The 15765-nt window shown below is 43.1% G+C and overlaps 2 protein-coding genes across 7 annotated transcripts in view; one reads left to right on the top strand and one right to left on the bottom strand.

Annotated features, from left to right (window-relative positions):
- The window catches only part of RpL6 (ribosomal protein L6), a 127891-nt gene that overhangs the window by 69128 nt on the left and 42998 nt on the right, over nt 1-15765 (top strand). The window contains exon 1 of one of the 6 annotated variants that reach the window (XM_070996330.1): nt 11410-11413. The exons of the other annotated variants lie outside the window; for them this stretch is intronic. The gene's annotated coding sequence lies outside the window, so the exon portion shown is untranslated. Of the gene's footprint in view, nt 1-11409; nt 11414-15765 lie in introns of those variants that run through there. 6 annotated transcript variants of the gene reach the window in all.
- The window catches only part of kek6 (kekkon 6), a 43918-nt gene that overhangs the window by 15755 nt on the left and 12398 nt on the right, over nt 1-15765 (bottom strand). The gene's annotated exons all lie outside the window — the stretch shown is intronic.

The following is a 15765-nucleotide window of genomic DNA, read 5'->3' as shown; positions in this document are numbered from 1 at the left end:
GTGTTTTTTTCCTGTGTGATGGAGATTGGTGGTGGCACCTTTCTGGCGGAGCATCCTCCACAGCCCCTGCATTTGTAGCCGCTTTAGTTTAGTTTGATTCAGTTAGTAGTTTTAAGAGTTAAGTAGTTTTCAAAAGTTTTATGAATTATTAAGAGGATTTTCGAGTTTTACGCTAGCCTTTCATTTTCGCTTTCAGCTTCCTGCCTGCAGCCTCTAGTCCCCTGGTCGCTTTCGCCCCCATATCAACCGAAAAACCCCGGAAAACCCCCGGAAAGTCCGCTTTTAAGCGCTCGTCAGCCGTTTCCGCTGTTGTCCGTCGTTTGCCATTTTGGCGTCGCCCGAAAAGCTGTCGAAATATTTTGCAGATTTTTTAATTTTTCATGCCGCATTTCCACACTGCTGTTGATGCTGTTGGTGCCTTTATTGTTGCTCCTGCCACTGAAGTTGATGATGATGATGATGGGGCTGCTGCCAGAGCGAGCAAACATTGACTTGAATGGCAGCCCTGCAGAGCACAGCCCTTTCCTCCTCGCCCCCCTGGCATTGGACCCCGAAAATTAAATACATTTTACTGTCAATAAAATTATAAATGCAAATTATAATTTTCTACTGCCTTCTCGGACACTGGACGCACAACAATTAGCCAGTTGTCCCCAACTCTGGGCCCCCAATTGCCCCGCAGCATGCTGCTTTGGCGAGTGGGGCACTGGAGATAATACTCCCGAATTTCTCTGCCATGGCGAACACTGATTGTGACGTCAATGGCCAAATTAAAACTTTAACGTGTCGCACAGCGAGTGGTTAGGGGGGATCCGGATCCCAAAAGGCTGGTGGTTTGGCGATGGAGATAGCGATGGGGCAGTGCTGGCAGTTCATCATTGTTTCCCGTCAACTCCTGCTTAGACTGGGAAAAACATTTCACCTTACATCTCCTCAATTATGCGCCTGTTCCGACTTTTATTTGTTGTTCAGCAATGGAAAACTCTTTCTTAGAATTCGGGTTTCTATGAAACGTTTTATGAGGTTATATATACGCAAGATACATAAATATACAGAAGTGATTCTACGTTCGTGATAAGATAAGGCTTGTAGAATTACGTTAGAATACAAATAAGGCTTGGTATTGGAATATTTTTGACTAACTAAAAATACTAACAATAAAAAACATTTCACATATTAGAAAATGCTACAGAAAACATATCTAAAAGTATGCTACAGAAAACCTATCTAAAAATATGCAACGAAAAAGAACGGACTTCTGCATCTAAAAAATGTCGTTGCATACTTTTAGACAACACTTTAATTGTTTTGAAAACGTTTCTCAACAATACAATACAACAATATTAAATTACTAGTAATATCTTAAATAAAAAACTTCAATTCTATTACTTTCATCTAAAAACCATCTCATAAATCAGTTAAATTATTTAACTGCCACTACTTTTTTCTCAGTTTGGCTATATTTGAGCTATCCAATGGAAACCCGGCAGCACTGGGATGGGCTAGAGTGGAGTTCGCTTGGTTAGTTGGCTGTCGCCTGGCTGCTAAGGATGTTGGCATGTTAATTCACTTTGCAAATTGTTGCGATGCCTGGTTGCCGGTATATATACATGGGTATATATACATAGATAGTTTCCCTTTTTTTCGGAGCTGTGTGTGCGTGGTGGCACGCTAATTTGGTTCGGCTAGGTGGTGTAAGCGGTGTGTGCAAACTTCGTTGATTTGCTAAGTGAAACTTCGATTACACAGACAGCTCTTAGTGGGTTCATTTGCTCCATTTTGGCGGGCCCTCGCAATTTTCGCAATTTTCGGCGGTCGTTTTCCCATTTTGCTCGACTGCCGGAATAGCCGGAGGAATATAAACTTTCGCCACGTAACATTTGTTATGCTCTATTTCTTTGCAAAGCAATTACCGACCCACATATCCAGACAAATAAACAGAAACCAACAACGCACAGCAAAAACGGCCGGGCAAACATGCCCCTGCCTCCCGTGGAACGGCCTATGGAAAGTGGGGTGGAAAATGGGGGGGAAAAGTGGGAGGGAGGAGCGGTGGGCGGAAAAGTGGGGCTGCGAGGTGCTCCATAGACGTGCATAAATGGATTCGGGCGCACGAAAAGGGGCGGGCGGGGTTAAAGCTGTGGAAAGTGAGTGTGCTTCTAAATGAATCGCACTTATCACGTAGTGGCGTCGCCCTCAAGTACAGTGATGCCTGGCACGGTGCGATAATGAATGCAAGTTAAGGCAAAATAGAATTAACTTTAGTTGCCAATTAATTAGTGAGGTCAAAGGCTGCGAGGCGAGTGTGACTGTTGGCGATGAGTTAAGGCGAAATGGTTTCATACGAACAGGAAGCGGAAGTTGTAGGACCAGGCGACATGGAAAACTTTGTAATGGAGTCGAAAGCCAGGTGAAAGCCAGTGAAAGGTGGTGAAAGTGACAGGTTCATTGAAAACTCTGAAGAGAGTTTTCTGAGTGGAACAAGTGCACGTGGAATTAAGCTATACAAAGGACAGGCTTCGAAAGGAGAACTCCTTATCAAATAACATAATATTTTGCAGCAAATGACGAATAAACATCCAGAATGCCAAACCCCAAAACTTCATTAATATCTTACTTAATTGCCGTGCAAATAAAGTGCTTAAATTTATTCACCACATAAACGAGCGGCACATCAAATTTTGCAATTTCCCAAAGTAACCAATCGCTTTTGTGAAATGGCAGCCTTCCAAATTTTTGTTATAAAAGCAAAAATAATAATGTTCAAGGACCCATTAACTTTCACAGTTAACACTGTACAAAGGACACTATCTGATGCTAACAGCCCGGCTCCAAAAATTATTACCACGTAAAATTTGACCAAGTTTTGTTCCATTTGTTGCGTTTCTGAATAAATAATCGATAACTTTTACGCAACAGCGCCAAAACAAGCCACCGTTCGACAGCCAAAGGGGGATTGAGGACAATGGGGACCGAAAATGGGTCTGAAATGGGTGATATAGAATGGAGGGGGCACTGGCTGATGGTGATTTGCACAGGCAGAGGCCAAGTAAATTTGCAGAGCGAAAACAAATTTATAAGCGCATTAAACGGGCGCGTGTAGTTCTCGTGATTTGTGTTCCGAAACGGGGAGCAACCCAAAAGCAGGGGTCTCAAAAAGGGCAAGGGGCTTGGGCCTGGGCTTCAAGGCAGGGAATTCGACGAGCAAGGGAGGTCAGAGTACAAAGTGCTTACCAAGCGCTTAGCGATTAATCAGTTTGCTAACAACGAAAGCCAGCCGAAAGGCGATAGTGCACTCAGAAAAAATATTACCGCACATTACTAGGATGCAGCTAGTATATCTTGTAACTATATTTTACATTCAAATTTATGGGGGTGCTTCAAAAATCACTAGCACCTGAAAGTATGCAAAAAGTACTTTTAGACACCTATATTTGTGATTTGTAGATCTTACAAGACATGCTTACTAAAATCTTCAGATACCAAAGTAGTTTATAGACTTAACCGATTTTCCCATTATTCTTAGCTTGTTTAGCTCCGCTGATGCTAGCATGCCCAACTCCCTGAATCAGAGTCCTACTTTTCTGCCAGTGTGGAACCTTTGGCTGAGGGCTTGGCTCGTGTGCTGAGGCAGTGCAGCGGCAGTCGGAACTTTGGAGTCCTTGAGCCCTGCGCCTGCAAGCTCCAAGGAGCATCGACCACACAAATTGCGAACTGCGAACTGTACCTTGGCGGCTGGCTTCTGCTCCTGCCCACGGTTTTCTGCTGCTGCTGCACTAACGCCGTTTTGGTGGCTAATTAAGTCAATTATGCACTTAGGGCTTCAAGTGGCGTGCGGCACCAATGGAGGCCGTGCCCCACAGACATTGCTGCACCACCACATCCACATGCACCACCACCGCAGCCGTTGCAGTCATTTAAACATCAAAGCTCGTCACGCTCAAGTCCTGGCCACGCCCACCGCCTGGGCGGGCTTCCTGGCTGCCTCAGCCGCCTTTTTTAATAATAAAAGCGGGGCTCGGCTGTGGAAATAACTCATACGCACCGTATGCCGCGCTCGCCATACATCAGCTGGCGTGTTGGTGTGTTGGTGAGTTGGTCTTGGAGCCTTCCCCATTGTTGTTGGCGGCATAAGGACGTGTTACTTACACTTTGCCTTATGTACTTTTGGGGGCTGGCTGATACATATATGCAATGTGTAACAAGCTGTATATACTTACACACCGAGTATATGTAAGTACGGGGCTGTGGGTTTATGTGCTGGCGTGGCAGGCACGAGAAACGATTTATCTCAATTTACATACTAAATGACAGGCAGAGCGGCTCATGCATTCCTTTTCGTGACTGTCGAAGGATCCCCGACAGCCCGACATCCCGACATCCCAACATCCCAACATCCCGAGATCCCAACATCCCAACATCCCGACATCCAACATCCGACGACCACGTCCTTGTACTCCGAGGACTCACCACTTCCATGCCCCTCCCGTGGTTTCTTGGACGCACAATGGGCAGAAGATTGGTAAATGAGGCATAAACATTGATTTTCAGTTTAAGTAAACACTTAATTGAGTATAAGTTGAGTGGATATATACACTACGGGCGGCGCGGCGAAGGCGCAAAAATCGCTTAATTATTCAGGGCAAACAAAGTGACTGGCCGCTCGAATCATTCATTTTTTAATCAATCGAATCGATGGGCTTACGCGTTGAAAGATGGAATTAAAAATCTCTCGCAACGAGCCCTCCGTTAATCATTGATTCACTTCCGCCGGTTTTCCATAAAGGCATTCACTTCGTTGGCCATTGGCGGTGTTTAACAAAGGTAATACTTCCCTATTGATCTTTTTGTATTATTACTTCAAAATACATTTTATATTTATAACACAAGAAAAACTAAAGAATTTCGTTTTATTTCATTTGAGTAATTGATTTATAGGGATAATATTTCCGAACTGCTGAGTTCTTTACTATTCCGTACTCAATATAAAAAGCATAGGCGAGGCCTAACAATTTTGAATTAAATTAAATTATAATACAGACCATCAGTTAATCGTATTGCATTAGTGGACTTTAATTCAATTTAACCTGTAGCTAAAGTGATTTATTTATTGTTCAGCTCTTTAATCTTTAAATTGAAATCTACAATATTTATTATTTTATTAGCGCTGCTTAATTATAATTGTTCAACAGTTGTGGATAAGTATGTTGTCCATTCTTTAGCATTATCTACTAAATCCCGTACAATTGAATTAATTAGAGTCATTTACGACACCACAACTAAGTGGGGTGGCCCACGTCTTTCGTCCCACTGTGCAGCGCCAACGCTCAATTCCGCATCACTTGTCAGTTCTATATAATGTAATGAAGGCGTTCGATGAAACAAATGCAAAATTTCAAAGACGTAAAAACGAAATTACAGGCGAGCGGATGAGGCAACAGACGGGCTGTGAAAGTAGGCCTTTTTAAGAGGTGACAGTGGAGTTGGAAGCTGAGTTGGGAGTGCCTGTCGACAGCTGTTTTCGGGACTCTGACGAGAAACGAGTCCTCAAAGCAATTACTTTATACCGCAACCACACAGATACACACACTGGCAAAACTAGGGTGGGCTCTTTCTTAGGCCCAAGTTTGGATAATTTACTTCAAACTCCTTCTTTTTTCTCGTTATATATTTGTGATCAATAACTTTGCAAGCAAAACATTTAATCTGATTTTTATTTTACTGCTTAATGGGTAAATAAAAGTATTGTATTTATTTCATTTCAGCTAAAAACAATTACGAGTTCGTTGCCCCGAGAAATAAATTCCCAATGGCAGGCCAGTCGGACGGATGAGTAATAAACTTCAAAGCCATCCCGAAAACGCATCACTCATACGCAGTGTGGCATTAAATCGCCCACTGTTTTTCACATTAAAACGCAATTTTTTCGGGCCATATACAATCGTAATTCGTAGAACGCAGTTGAGGTCCACCCCAAAGGACGCACACGCCCACCCAGAGTCGCAGATTGAGCCCCAATCCCAGCTAAGCGGCTTCGGCTCGTTCATTTGTCGCCACCGGGGGGAAATATTGTAATTCCCCGGCGATGCAGCGTACGCACATGACTTTTTAATAAATATTAAACAGTGCGTCGGAAAAATAAGCGCCCACCAGGACAGAGGGCAAAAAAGGGGCTGTGAGGGCAGTGTTGACACGACGCCTGGCGAAATATTAAATTACGATAATAAAATATTGAACAAAGATTGTTTTGTTCCACTTTGAAAAGCCAGAGTCCTGCGGTTCGTTTTGGTTTGGTTTGGTTCGGTTCGGTTTTCGCTTTCGGTTCTCTGGTATTTTTGACAAATGTTTTTCGTTTTCGGCAGTACGGTTATTGTTTTGCCAGCCAGTCCTTGGGAATTGCCCCACATAGCAGAATTCAGAACCCCCTTCCTTATGTGGTAATATAACGCTCTTTTACTACGAAATTTGCCCCAATGTCTGGGGTTATGTTGGCCGTTCCCCTGCGGCGCTTTTGTAAGTTATATATATTTATTTTTACAAAAGAGGAGCAAAGTTGCGTAAATTATTGTTAACGGAGGCGTGAGGGGGCGGGACCCCCACCTCCCACCTCCCCTAACTTGTTTGGGTTTTTCTTTTTTTCCGTGGGCCGCCTTTTGTGTATTTGAACTTGGCAGTGCGTTAAATTGTAAAGGCCGTGCCAACACAAGCACACAACACTCGTATTGTTGGCATTTAGTAAGCTAATCCCTGGAAGTCTTCAGGAGATTTCGCCAGATTACAGGCAAATGCGAATCGAAGTGACTTTCCCGGGCATTGGATTCCATTTTGGGGCGGGGTGAGCGTAGGGGGGTCTAGAAATAAACACACACAGCTCTAGATCATTTTAATTTGGCATTTGATTAGGCACGTGTTCGCATCGGAAGCAGCTTAAGGATATGTATATGTGCGCACAAGGACACACTATATCTATCCTCATTGTCTGCCTCTATTTGCAATGTCAACGCAGAGGTAAGGCCCCCGGCTCCACAAACTGAAAGACAAAGGCAAAGAGAAAGTGGCCAGGAGAAAGGCGGGGGCGAAAGCAGCCAAAGCAATTGCAAATACTCCCCTGCTATATGAATATTTATGAGCCTGTTTGCGACTGCTTAAGACACTCAACTAGCTGCCGAAGTGGGCGGTGAGCGGAAAAGCGGCAACGTTGCAGCGGAAAAGCTAGGGAAGTACACTCAAAGGAAACTCTCCAACCCAAGGAAAATGACCAAAACCGTGAAGCTGTTAGTCCGGAAAGAAAAGTTGGGGATTACAATAGAGAAAACTTTTTTCGTAAGCCCTTGGGAATTTTCCGAATCAGTCTAACTTCTTTGACCAGAACTTTCCAAAGTCAAACGCGTTGTACTTCTATTCTTTCTCTACAGAGTTCATTAAAATTACAAAAAAGTTACAATACACTTTCTTTAGATCAAAATAACTTTTAAATAATTTATAAAGATGTTCGAAAGCATGCAACAATATTTTCTGAATTCTTGATATTTTTCCACTGGATACTTTTAGGCACCCCCATTATTTTGGCTTTTATCAAGTTTGTAACGCCAATAAATTATTACTAAGCTTTTTTTCGCGCTGTGCATATGTAAGCACTGAGTGGGCTCCTTGAGACTACATGGCTTCACCATGGCCAGGTTTAAAGATTAGCGGACAAGAAGTGCACACAAATGCTGCCCACGCTCCGATATAGCCACTCGAGTGGGTGGGCGGGTGAGCAAATGGCCAAAACCATTTGGCAAAGCTACTTGGGTCCTGGCTAAATTGCCGGCTATGAAAATGAAACTTCATTGTTCTGCCATAGCCATTGTTTGATTATTATTATAATGCGACCGGGTGGTGTTTGTGTTTCTGTTTCTGTTTCTGTTTGGAAAATATCCCCCAATATCCGATGGACGAATATGATTGCTTGACTTGACCACTTGATTGTCCCAGCACAACAATCCGAGAACTATCAACACGTTTAGCCAATCTGCCGGCGCTTCATTGTCATTGTCTCCATCCTGGCAGCCAGGCGTAATTAGTTGACTTCCTCGAATTAGTTTTAAGGTGATTAAATTTAATGGCCTCCACTGGCGTCTCGAATATTTACCGCACGAATGCAATTACCCGAATGGCTACGCAGCCAAGACAACAAATCAGCAATTAAGCCACATCGCACCGCCCACTCGGCCGGCCTTCAGCCACCTGTCACCACATCCGCCCTGCGACACCCGCTCGGGGTGCCCGCCAGAAAGCAACCCATTTCCCATTTCCCACCTCCGTTTCCCATTTTCCACCCCGTTCGGGGACTGGATGCTGACGTTAATGACCGCCAATAAAATGCGTGCTCAAGTGGCAGGAAACTGCCTCGAGGAGCTCGACTCCGAGGATCTGGCTTGGCCAGCAATTAATGTCAAAGTCAATATGCCTTATCGCGCCGTTAAATGTAAAGGGTATTATAATAAAATAAATAACGCAAAAATCAGCAAGGGCTGAAATTAAATCGAACATCAACAATCTGTGGCGAAACAACAAGGCAAACAATCAGCGGGAAAGGAGGGCGCTCCTCCGCAAGGACCCTCCGCCTCGCTCCGCCCGGAATCAACGAGCCATCCGGCAACTTGGTTATCCATTCCTTCGACGTCGCCATCGCCATCGACTTTTACCAGGAGCGGTATTCCGCGATGCCTTTGGAGTGCAGCTCGTTAGGCACGAACGAGCAGAGCAGCAGAAGCCTGGAGAAAACCCGGAGAAAACCCAGAAAACCAGGACAGACAGCCAGACAGATGGAGAGACAGGCGGGCAAGGACATAAACAGCCAGCTTTCCATTGAGTGGGTGGGATGACACCCATCTTAAATGCCAATTTCAGGCGCTGCACTTCCCCTACTCGAAGAAAGTCTGCACAACCGACTGTTTGAATACTAATTGGAAACGGGGGATTTGGGTTGTCTGAATTTATTCCGAAATAATTACAATTTAACAGGCCATGCAGGCGCTCAGCTGGGCTACATAAATTCACTTTAAATATGGCCAAAATGAAAATCACTTGAAGGCCATCCTCCGAAAACTTTATGCACACAAGTAGTTTTCTTTAACCTTTTCATTTTTTGCGCATCTTGAATGCCAATTTTGAGCAGCTGCTTTCTAGTCACTGAGAGAAAGTTTTATGACTTAGAAAAAAGGATGGTTGGGTTTATTCAAAAATAGAAATAGTTGCGTTGATAGTAAATCAAGAGACAACCAAGGTCATAACTAAGGTAGATAGTGATGACTGATAGATAGCTCTGACCATTTTCTGCCGCCACACGGACAGTGTGAAGCATTCCAAACAGAAAGAGATTATATAAAATTCCCAAAATTTCTCTCAGTGCCACATTCATCCCGGATCCGGCACGGCTGTCCGTCGAAAAGCCAATCTGCTCAACACTTTGTTTGCAGCCGCCATTGTCGATGCTGTCGACCCCAATTTGCAGAGCTCCTTGTCGCGTTCATATTGATATACATAGCTGCGTCTTTGGAGCATCAGCGTCAGCACCCCCCGTTTCACCACGTTTATCTTCCGAACCCACGAACCCTGAGGCCCTGAGCCCCTCAAACCGCATCTTTGCTGGATTTTTAATACATAGCATATCTTTATGCAAACAAGGCGGCCAAGGGACGCGACTCGGAGGGTCGGACTGTCAGCTGGTAACAGGTAATCTCCTGCCACGACGGCGGGCGCGAATAATTCAAGGCAGCTCACGTAAATTTTAAGTTTCGTCATTAAGATTATTGGACTAAGAAAAATTTGGTCAATGCATGCACGGAATTTTTCATGAAGGGACGCCGAATCCGGAGCAATCAACTGTGTATAAGCCGGAGGGACAGGTGATGAATCGAGGGGCACGCTAAGCAGATTAGATCGATGGTGTACACAGGATTCAGGTCTGGGATCCGGCTTTCACTTTAGACTAAAATTAGCTAACCATTTGAAAATTACAAATTGAGGGTATTAATTATTATAAAATTATAATTATATACAAAAATATAACAGTGATTTAAGAGTACACGTATTTCATAAGGATTTTTAATAAACTCGTATATTTTAGAAAAAGATATCTTTACCTTTCTGATTAATCCAAACAAATATTACAATACTTTGGTTAGCTAAAAACATTTTCTAGCCGAGTGTTGTGATAGTACCAGCAGCAAGGGAATATAAAAAAAAGGCCCGAGAATTTAAAAACGACAAAAATAGACTTGGCACCCCTTCTGATTGATTCGTTGGCTAATTTCCAAATATTATTCTTAATTAATTTTGTTGATAAATAACAACAACCCTTAGGGCGAACCCGTTGAGTATGAAAATGGAAAACCCGTCTTATCCTTTTGGCCGTATCCCTGTCCTTATCCCTTGGCATTGTGCATTCAGGAGCGGGTCCAGGACACGTGTCCCGTTAACCTTTCATGGCCATTCCATCAAGCCCGAAAAGGTCTTCCAGCCAACTCACTCCGAGGGAACTTTCTCTAAATTCTTTCATACGTTTGCCGCTTTTTCTTTTGCTTTCTTTTCTGTTCTTTTCTGCTCGTTTTCTTACTTTGTGTGTAAGCAAATTGCCCAATTTGGTTCCCTTTGCCCGACTTTTCTGGGTGCTTTCCTTTGGCGGGGCTATCAACGCATTATCTTCGTGAAAAGGAGTGCAGTTGGAATTTGTTGGGGCAGCACTGGGAGCCACTGAAACATCGGTCAAATGGAGAGGGAAGCAGCCGCGACCCCAACAATAACACACAAAGTGTGGAGGGGCACAAAGTGGAAAGAAGATTGCGGAAAGGCGGGAAAGTCAGGGGGAAACTCGGGGAACCCGGGGCAAATGGGAAGCTGATGGAGCTGGCCAAGAGCACTAGTCGCCGGCTGGGTGAAAAGCAATAATCTAACATTTCAGCACATTTTACAGTTCACTGAATTAAATAAAGAAACTTTGAGCTCACAAACGCACGCACACAGTAGCACTCGCACTCACACACACACATTAAAACCTATGAGCATAAAGCTGCCGCTGTCTACGTGGCGTATGCGTATTTCCACATGTTTGAATGTGCCCTTCCCCACACCTTATATGTATGTATATACCCTGAACCGAGCAAGAGTATTACTGGAACCAAAAACACGGCTAATCCCTCGTCCTTCGGGACCTAAAGTATTCATGGAAAACACATATAGCCCTCGAAATTGACTTGGAAAACCATTATAGTAAATATTATAGATGCATGAACCGACTGCCCAAATATTTATAATATGTAGAACAATAAAACGCCAAAGCACGCATTTTGATTGTAGCTATTATAAATAAAACAAAATTAACCCACCAATTGTATTTTATGTTGATGAATTATACAAAAGGTACGTGAATACTGATTAATGGCACTGACACGGAAATGCCCCAGGTTCAATTTGTAATTATAATCAACAAATCCTGAATGGAGCATAATTAAAACGATTATAAGGCCAAATGTTTTATTAATATGATTATTGATTTTAAGAATGTTTGGTTTTAACGTAATTGTAAAAGATACGTGTTCCGGATTTTGAGCTTTATATTTTCCTAGCAACTTAGTATAATTTTGCATTGAGGGGGCAAAGAATATTTTATATGTTTATTTAATAAGCTTAAGATTTGTAATTAAATAATCAGAAAGTATTGATATATGTTTTAAAAACTAATTCGAGCAGACTGATGTCGCTCTCTTTAATTTTAGTATTGGTTTTAATAAAGGTTCACAAACCCATACAAATATTAATATCTAAATCAATCATGGGACTCTCTGGAAGGGCATTTTATATAATGGCCCGATGTTTTTTCAGCTAATGCTGCTGGCCTCCAGATTGTGTGTCTATACGAATGTATAGAGTTGCTTGCTCGAATGTTTCCACAAAACTCAAGCGGGTCGGGACATTGGGCCACAGACAGACAGGACTCGAGAGGACAGGCCAGGACAGGACTCCTCCTATGCAGCGTCTTCTGGCTGGGATGAGACCAAGGACTTCCAGGGTCGAACTGAGTGACTGAACTGAACTGAACTGAGCAGAGGAGCAAGCAAAGCAATTTTTATGGAAGCACAATTCTACAGGAGGAGCGCAAAATAAATGCCGCGTTATGGGACCCGAGTTTCCGAGCTGCGAGTTTCCTAGCTGCGGCACTGCCTCAGCCTCATCCTCACTGCCACTGGGACAAGGGCACAGACGCATGCTGGAAAACGCTGCTTGGAAAAAATGAAAAGCACAAAAAAGGAAACACCAAAAGGGAAAAAACTGCTGAGCTAACGATGTGTGATTTTTCTGTATGGCTGGCTGATGGGGGGGAAATGGATGGGGGCGACAATTGGGCCGGGGTTAGGACTCTTTTTAGGTTTCTGGTTCGGGTTTCTGGGTTCTGGGTTCGGGCTTGGGTTCGAGCCGGGGCATAAAAAAATAATAATAAATGAAAGTGTTGGCGCTGGCTCGTGGTACGTGTAATAACATTCAAGTGCGCCAAGTTTAATCTTTCAAAATGCTTATGCACAAAAAATAAGCTATAGCTATACAGCCCCAAAGTCGGAGGACTGGGAAGTGGGGCGATGGAGTGTCAGCGGGCGAAAAGTAATGGGGAAAAAAATAATAAGCCAGGGCAACGGCGAAAAAAATAATGCGAGGGTAATTTACGTTTAGAGCCTGCAAAATTATTCAAATTAAAATTGTAAGTATTCTAACGCGTCGCAGGCATCTGCGGCCCACCAGCTGCGGTGCGCTGCAGGACCAAAAAGCGGGCAAGTACACTGGGGAAAATCAGGAGGTTAGTTTTGGATGATTGATGCTAGAGTTCAGGAAAATCAACAAGAGTTTGCATTACATTCGCCATTAGTAAAAATACGATACATCAAAAGTGTTTTGAAACCACTAACAAATGATTGCAACAATATGCATTCAAAAGGCAAAGTGCATTTCTTGTTGAGCTGAAGATACTAACAATTAAGTTGAAATGTTTTCCAAATTACACCTTTACAAGATTCCTCTTCGTAAGATTTTATGTCCCCCATGAGGACGTTTTTCTTCCGGTGTATAGCCCAAAGTGGGTGCGGGAAAAGGAAAGAGACAAGCGAGGAAGCGAGAGCGCTGACCCAGCGCTGTGTTAAATTAGCTGGGACACTTAATTTCTGTTGACTAAATAATTTTTTGGATTCGCCAGCGAATCGTTCAGGCAGCAGACCGAGGCGAAGGACCTCCCACTCCTGCTGATCTCCTCATTCTCGCAGGACTCCTTGGCCCACCATTTGCTTTCGGCTTAGGCTGGAGTTGGCAATTAGGCCCGGGGTGTTTGAATTAGTTTCGTGTTTTAATGAGTTTCATAACTTTTTGGTTCCGTTGTAAATTTTGCAGCAGCAACAAAACACACATAAAAGATGCGTGCAACGGTTAAAACGGTGGGCTGTGGGTGGTGGGTGGTGGTTGATAGGGGGGGCGGGAAACCCAGAAGGAAAACGAGCAAATTTCCATGTTACTACTGAGGGAAACCCTCGGGTGGATTTATGTATGTATTTGTTAGCCATACCCAGTGACATAAGCGAAAGCAAAGTGGCAAAAGGCAACATGAAAAATGCTTTAAATCTTGTCAAACGCGGTGGTGTGGGAGGGCGTTTAGGGTCGGAGGTCAGGACTCAGATGTGTGTCTGTGTGCATGCTAATGATATTTTAAGAGAGCTTTCACTGGGCCCGCACATGTGTGAGTGGGCAAAGTGAAAAATTATTTATGTTGCCTACTTATTGGGGCATGCAAATGCGCATTGTTATGCAAAACGTTTCTAAATTCCCGCCATAAATTGAATTATCCAGCGGATCAAACTATCCAGCAATTTGCCATGTAATATTTAAGAGCGCTCTAATTAATTAAACATCACAGTGTCCGAAACAGCACACTCCGCCAAAAAAAAAGCAGCGAAAGCCTGTCAGAACCCCCCAAAAAAAAGAGCGAAAATTCCAATGACAAATGGGGCTCGCTGTTAAATATTTGCAGGAAAACCCTTTTTCCGGCATAAAAACGGGAAAACACCAAACGTTTCTATCTCCTTTGCACACACCATTTATTTCCCTCTCGCTCTCTCTCCCCGCTTCCTTTGTTTGCAGCCACCATTCAACTGTAATTACTTAGGTAGACCCGATCCGAAGCGATACGGGAATAAGCCTCTTTTGCAGAGAAAGAAAAACTTTGAATTTTCTTTTAATTTTTCATTGTTAAATTGCCATTTCGGGGGGCGGGCTGAGACAAAGTGTGGCGTGTGCAGGGATGCGCCAAAACAGAAACGGAAAAAGCAATCCAAAGGCAAAGCAGAGAACAGAAAACTGAAGCTGGCAAAAGGACAAACAAATTGAAACTTTATACAGTTGGCAAAAGTTGAACGGAGCAAATCAAAGGCAGCAAACCCGAAAGGGTTAGCAAATTTGCAACATTTTGCAGGTCCACGAAATGGGAACCGATTTTGATGTAGGTCAGGTCAGGCCGGTCGGGAAAGATTTAAACAAATTTAATAAAGCCAAAAGGATCCAAGGAAGGCAGTGGGTAGAAGAGTTCGGCTCCTGAAAATGCAAGGAAACCTCATTACTGCCGAGTGTCTTTCATCATCTAGCTTCTTCTACTTGTCTTGTTTCAATTGGATATTAAAGAAGTTCAGTCAACGGAATGTTATTTAAATCCAATACTCCTGCTTTTAAATTGTGCTCCAATTGAAGGCAGAGTTAATAATGGAATATTGGCCAAAGTTTGCAAACACAAATCACTACTAAGGTAAACTTCAGCTATCGTTTTGGGTCAGCAGAGGTATAACCGAACTTAATAAACCCAATAAAAGCAGAAGCCAGCCAACCAAATTCAATTTTTACATAAAACAAATTAGAAGCAACTTGAAAGATATCAAAAGTAAATTCCTGCCAAAGAAATATACCCAGAAATAGATAGAAATCCAAAAAGAAATAAATAAAAGGAGTGAACAATGGTCAGTTCCTGAAATTTAAGGCAAGAGCTTGAACTGGAACTGATTACTGTGCAGCAAATTTAATAAAGTTGAAAAAAAAGCAGAAGCCCAGCCAGTCAGTGGAAATTGTACGCAAAACCCATTAAGAGCAGCCAGGAAAGCACTCGTATCTAGACAAAATCTTTTGCAAAATAAATGCGGAGGGAAATAAATAAATATCAAACCATAAATAAATAAAAGTTGTGAACAAGCAAATGCCCTGTCCGCCAGTTGGCAAACATTTACAACTCCAGAAGCAGAAACAGAAAAACCAGTAGAAGCAGCACAAGCACCGAAAGATACAAGATACACACGTCAGCGTCGGCTTTGTGTACTCGTATCTCGTGGGTAGTTGCGGTCGTGGGCGACGACACGCCCCTTTCGCACAAAAATCAATATGTTGATTTGAACTTTCTTCTCGCTTCGCCCCTTTTTTACTGTCTTATGTTTTCTGTTTGGCCGCCACAAAGTTTTGCGCCAAGGAATTATCAATTTCTTTCGTTCTTTTCTTGTTTTGGCCAACTCAACTCAACTCAAGTCAAGTCGACTCGACTCTATGAAAGGAACGCAGGCCAAAAGCTGCCATTATCTGCTTACATATTCATGTGTATGTACCACAAATGTCCGTATGTATTTCTATATATAAGCGGATATTTTTGACACTTCAAAAATTGGAATATCTCAAGAGCGGAGGCGACAGGCGAACAAAATGCCCTCT

This window comes from Drosophila suzukii, chromosome 3, assembly GCF_043229965.1.
Source record: "Drosophila suzukii chromosome 3, CBGP_Dsuzu_IsoJpt1.0, whole genome shotgun sequence".
NCBI lineage: Eukaryota > Metazoa > Arthropoda > Insecta > Diptera > Drosophilidae > Drosophila > Drosophila suzukii.
Note: the sequence above shows the minus strand (reverse complement) of the source record. Positions and strands in the feature narration are given on the sequence as shown.